The following is a 6,000-nucleotide window of genomic DNA, read 5'->3' on the forward strand; positions in this document are numbered from 1 at the left end:
CACTCTCTATTTGTGCAATATCCTTTTGATAGTGTGGGTACCATATCATATTGCAATATTCAAGTGGACTACGAACATATGTTTTATAAAGCATAATCATGTGTTCAGCTTTTCTTGTTTTGAAGTGCCGTAACAACATTCCCATTTTTGCTTTACATTTTGCCAAAAGAATTGCTATTTGATCATTGCATAACATGTTCCTATTCATCATCACACCAAGGTCTTTAACTGCTTCCATATTTGTGATTGTCTCATTATTAGGTCCCCTATATGCATATAGCTTTCCTTCTCTGTCTCCATTTATTGATTCAAATTTATCAGAGTTAAATACCATCCTATTTTCCTCTGCCCAATCATATACTTTGTTAAGGTCTCTTTGTAGAGCGTTCCTATCTTCATCACAAGTAATTTCTCTACTTATTCTTGTGTCATCAGCGAAAACTACTCACTACCGAATCCTTAACATTACTGTCTATGTCTTCAATCATAATAACAAACAGTATTGCAGCTAACACCGTACCTTGTGGCACACCGGATATTACCTTGGTTTCATCCGATTTCTCATCGTTTGCAATAACTATCTGTTTTCTGTTGTGTAAAAATTCTTTTAACCATCTTCCTATTTTATCTACGATATTGTGTTTTCTAATTTTCTTTGCTAATATATTATGGTCTACTTTGTCAAAAGCTTTTGCAAAGTCTAGATATACCACATCTGTTTCATTTCCGCTTTTCATATTTTTGAATATGTTCTCACGGTGGACTAACAGTTGGGTTTGTGTACTTTTTCCGGGTACGAAACCGTGTTGTCCTATATTAAACAAATTATTTTTTATTAAATGTTTCATAATATTTTTCTTCATTACCCTTTCATACACTTTCATAATATGTGATGTTAGACTCACAGGCCTATAATTACTTGCCTCAAGTCTTGATCCACTTTTGAAAGTAGGGGTGATATATGCTAATTTGTGCTCATCATAAATCTTGCCTGTATCTACACTTTGTCTTAATAATATTGCAAGTGGCTTTGCGATAGAATGAACTACTTTCTTTAACAAAATAGCAGGGATTCCATCAGGCTGCAGCAGCTCCATTTTTAATTTCATTAATTGCCTGCACAATATCAGCTTCATTAATTTCTATGTCAGCTAAATATTCACTATTTTCGTCCCTTACTTCTATATCATTATCTTCATTATCTATTCTAGGGGTGAATTCTCTCTTATATCGTTCTGCCAGTATGTTGCAAATTTCCCTTTTTTTCATTCGTTAATCTCCCTTCAATTCTCAGAGGGCCTATTTCTATTCTTCTTTTATTCATCTTCTTCGCATATGAGTATAATAGTTTGGGGTTTTTGCTTGATATTTAATAGGGTTTTTTTCTTCCAATTCCCGTTTTTCATTTTCTTTTGATTGTACAAAATCTTTTGTTCTGCATTTGTTTTCTATCTTACTTTTTAGTTCTATAACTTTCCATGCATTTTTTTCTTTTGCAAGACCTTTTTTCCACTTTCTGATTTTCTGGAACAAGATCCTTCTGTCTCTTGGTATGCATGAATGGATGTTTTACTTTTCTTCTTCGGTATATATTTATCCACTATTTTCTCTAATATTTTTATATAATATCTCCGTATTTACTCTTATGTCATCGCTTACGAAAATGTTATCCCAATCTTTGTTTAATTCTTCATTTATTTCTGACCATTTTATATTTTTACTTTTGTAGAAGTTGTATTTTCCATATCCTTCCCACTTTTTCATTTCTTGCTTATCTCTGTTTTCACTTGCTTTGGGAATGAACTGTTAATTCTATGACATTATGGTCTGAAATACTCGCATTATAAACTATTATTTCTTTAACATAATTCACCTCGTTCACAAATACTAGGTCCAAAGTATTTTCCTTTCTTGTTGGCAGGTGATTTATTTGTTGAATGTTGTATTCTAGTAGCATATCTAATAGCTATTCGAATTGCCTCTTATCTTCTGCACTACTATTACTCTCTTTTTATATGTATAAGTACATCCACAATCTCCTATTCGTTCTTTCCATTATACGAAAGGAAAGTTGAAGTCACCAGATAGGAGAATAGTCCCGTCCTTGTGATTTCTACATATATCATCCAATTTTTCAATTATTAAGTCAAACTCTTTAGTATTAGGAGGTCTATATATTACTATGTTCATTAATTTTTCAGATTCAAATTCTACCGCTATTAGTTCACATTCTGAGTTACTATATTTCTCATATATTTTTCCTTGTTTTTTGTCTTTCCCATATATTGCGGTTCCCCCTTGATTCCTATTTTTTCTATCTGATCTATAAGTTTGGAACCCTTTTATTTGATCATCATTCCCAGTCTCTTGGGAATACCAGGTTTCACTTATATTCATTATATCTATTTTCTTTTCAATTTGGGTTAGTTCTTCTAAGTACTCTATTTTTCTTTTTGAGTTACTCGTAACTAAACCCTGCGCATTCATCACTATGATGGTTTGCGTGTTTTTCTCCTTCATTTAATATTGGTAGTAATAAGGATTTTCCATGTCTCTTTCCTGTCTGGTATGTTGTTCTTTTTTTCATTTCCAGAAATTCTGACATTAAAAAATCCAACTTTTCCATAATATTTGATCTTCCTTCATCATAATTATTCATTTTGTGTCTGAATCTGCAATTTTTCTTTCTCTCCGTTTCTGCAATATCCTCTTGCATAATAAATACAGTTATTATCCCTTGAGTAGAAGAATTTTGGATAGCTGATGCCATTGAAAAAAAAATAAAATTTTTTGCTGACATCTTTGGCATATCTCAGTTGGTGGTTTGCTTTTCTCTTTTACCTGATATTCTTGATTTCTCTCTTTATTTGTTTCTTTCTTATTTTGGATTTTATTACTTGGTTGGTTATTTATTTGATTATGATTCATGGCTACAGGGTGCATATATTTGCATTTTTTGTCGAACTTACATCCTTTTCCTTCTTTTAGGTTTTTGCATATTTTTGGATGCAGATCTCTGCAATCATCCCCATATCCATCTAGGTATGAGAGAGAGAGAGAGAGAGAGAGAGAGAGAGAGAGAGAGAGAGAGAGAGAGAGAGAGAGAGAGAGAGGAGACAGTCTGCTATAGCCATTAGCGGAGGCCAGTTATAAGTCTCGGTGGATTTTTATTAAGATATTCGAGTTGACGCCTAGAAATCTGTAAACAGGTCAGCTGTCCACGATAGATTAACACACTCTCTCTCTCTCTCTCTCTCTCTCTCTCTCTCTCTCTCTCTCTCTCTCTCTCTCTTGTTTGTGTGTGCGTTGCGTTCGCACAGCAAAGAAATCTGATCATTATGACGCAATGTTGGCACTGTGTAACAGTCATATGATTCGTTGGCATCCTTGGAGCCTCTCTCTCTCTCTCTCTCTCTCTCTCTCTCTCTCTCTCTCTCTCTCTCTCTCTCGGTTCGTCTCCCACTACGAACATACAAAGGGAGAGAGAGTTTAATAAAAAAAAATAAACAGTGAAAAACTGCAGCTTTTAGAGAAATATAATAGGCCTATAGGAGGTACAATCTTATAAAAATTCTCTCTCTCTCTCTCTCTCTCTCTCTCTCTCTCTCTCTCTCTCTCTCTCTCTCTTGGTTCCCCCTCCCATTACGAGCATACGAAGAGAGAGAGAGAGAGTTGAAAAAAACAGTGAAAAACAAGTGTCTAGAAAAAATAGGCCTATATGAGGTATACAAGCTTTAAAAAAATCCAATATACTGTAATAGATTTTTTCTTACATTCGTGAATAAGACTTATTAGAAGCTTTATAAAGGATTAGTTAATGGAGTTGGACAGCTAAGCGGTTGGTTTAGACCAGAGAGAACCATAAACCAAGTCTATGCTGCATAGTACCAGCGGCACAATGTTGGCACTAAATGAACACGGGGAAGAAAGTATATCAAACAATTCTCAATGGGAAAAAAGTGCCTTTACTTTTTTTCCCAAAGAGCCATTATTAAAAGATTAAGAGGGAAAAATGAAAAGATTTTGATTTAGACGGTAAGTTGATCTTGGGTTGGGAGTGGACATACGATATTGATGGAGTAGACAAGGCGGCTTAGACCAAACAGTCTATGGCCAAGTTCAGAAGAAGAATAATAAGAAGAAGAAGACGGAGGGGGAGAGGGAGAAGTATAGATAGAGAAGAGAACAGAAGATAGATAATGAAAAGTATACAAAGTTGAATAGTACTAGGCCTATGTGTGTGGCTACCAAACGGAAGAGCGAAAGAAGAGGAAAAAGGAGAAGAAAAATGAGGTGAAAAAGGAGAATAGGCAGAGATGGAAATAAAAGAAGGGAGGTAGTGTAGAAGAAAATGATGACTAGTAACTGGGCGAGTCTATGGATAAATCAAATAAAAGGAGCCAAAGAGGATGGAAGAATAACTTCAAGAAGAAGCTGAGGAGGAGAAGAAGAAGAAGAGGCATAATAAAGGGGGAATAGAATAAGAGAGATAATTCAAACCCAAAATGTCGAATAGTAATAGGCCTATGTGAGGTTACCAAACGGAAGATTGAAAAGCCAAACAGTAAATCTATGGAAAAATTAGACTAAAAGAAGCCAGATACGGAAGCATAAATGAAAAAAAAAAAGTATAAAATGACGACAATAAATGAGTCGAATAAGAGAAAATATAAGGAGGAATCCCAGCATACGTCTATACGTCTAAACCCGAGGGGAAAGTGACGTCGGCGCCGTCTCTATATTTAAACCGGTTTACCTCTAGACCCACCAGGTGTATACGTAAGCATCCAGCGGAGAGAGAGAGAGAGAGAGAGAGGGAGAGAGAGAGAGAGAGGGTCGGGGGGGGGGGGGGGGGGGGGGGGGGCTGTTTCTCAAGTCCACATTCTCAGATCGTTTTCTCTATCTCTCTCTCTCTCTATCTCTCTGTTTGTATGTGATTGTTCCAGTTTCTCCCGTCTCTCTGTCTGTGTGCGAGTCTCTCTCTCTCTCTCTCTCTCTCTGAATAGGTGTATCTGTGCTTCTGTCCCAGTTTCTCCTGTGTGTGTGTGTGATTGTCCAGTTTCTCCCCCCCCCCCCACTCTCTTTCTCTCTCTCTCTCTGTTTTTTCTCTCTCTTTCTCACTCTCTGTGTAGGCGTATGTGTGCTTCGGTATGTCACAGTTTCTCCTCTCTCTCTCTCTCTCTCTCTCTCTCTCTCTCTCTCTCTCTCTCTCTCTCTCTCTCTCCTATCTGTCAATGTCAACCGGTGTTTGGTGGCATCGGATGGTCTCAAACAAACAGTTTATTCTCCTTTAACAGAAAGACCAAACAGTTTATATGATTCCGGTCTATTAGAAGATAAGTTCCTCTCTCTCTCTCTCTCTCTCTCTCTCTCTCTCTCTCTCTCTCTCTCTAGAGAGAGAGAAATTGTTGTAGGGAATTCACCTACGATACTCGTAGCCCAGTCCACCAGCAATACTCCTTTTATCAATAAATCTCTTAAAATTAATAAAACACGATAAAAAAGATAAGAACAATGATAAGATAAGGATATGAAAGCTTTATATAACTCACACTATGACATGGGGAGTCTCTGACATGGCGTATATACGCAGTACATCGCATTTTTTTTTCTTTTATGTAGTGGGTGGTAATGTTTAGCAGTTTAATTTATATAAGGCTTAGGTGTTGTTTTGTAAGGGTGAATTTTGGGCAATTCTGAATAATAGTAATAATAATAATAATAATAATGATAATAATAATAATAATATAATGGGCATAATGTCTGTCCGTCCGTCTGTCCGTACGGCTGGTCTGATAGGCATGAAAACTTGGCAAGGTTATAGTGGAGGACCCCTAAGATGGTTTATAATGGGTTTTCATCATACCTCCCCCCTACCCCCACCTCTCTCCTAATGGGCGTTATGTCTCCGTCCCTTTCACGGATATAATAATAATAATAATAATAATAATAATAATAATAATAATAATAATAATAATAATAATAATAATAATAATAATT

At 36.0% G+C, this 6,000-nt stretch overlaps 1 long non-coding RNA gene across 2 annotated transcripts in view; it reads right to left on the reverse strand.

The window, feature by feature from the left end:
- LOC135201697 (uncharacterized) overlaps nucleotides 1–6,000 on the reverse strand; it is a 56,478-nt gene that overhangs the window by 24,107 nt on the left and 26,371 nt on the right. The window lies entirely within an intron of this gene.

Source organism: Macrobrachium nipponense, chromosome 28 (assembly GCF_015104395.2).
Source record: "Macrobrachium nipponense isolate FS-2020 chromosome 28, ASM1510439v2, whole genome shotgun sequence".
NCBI classification, from domain to species: domain Eukaryota; kingdom Metazoa; phylum Arthropoda; class Malacostraca; order Decapoda; family Palaemonidae; genus Macrobrachium; species Macrobrachium nipponense.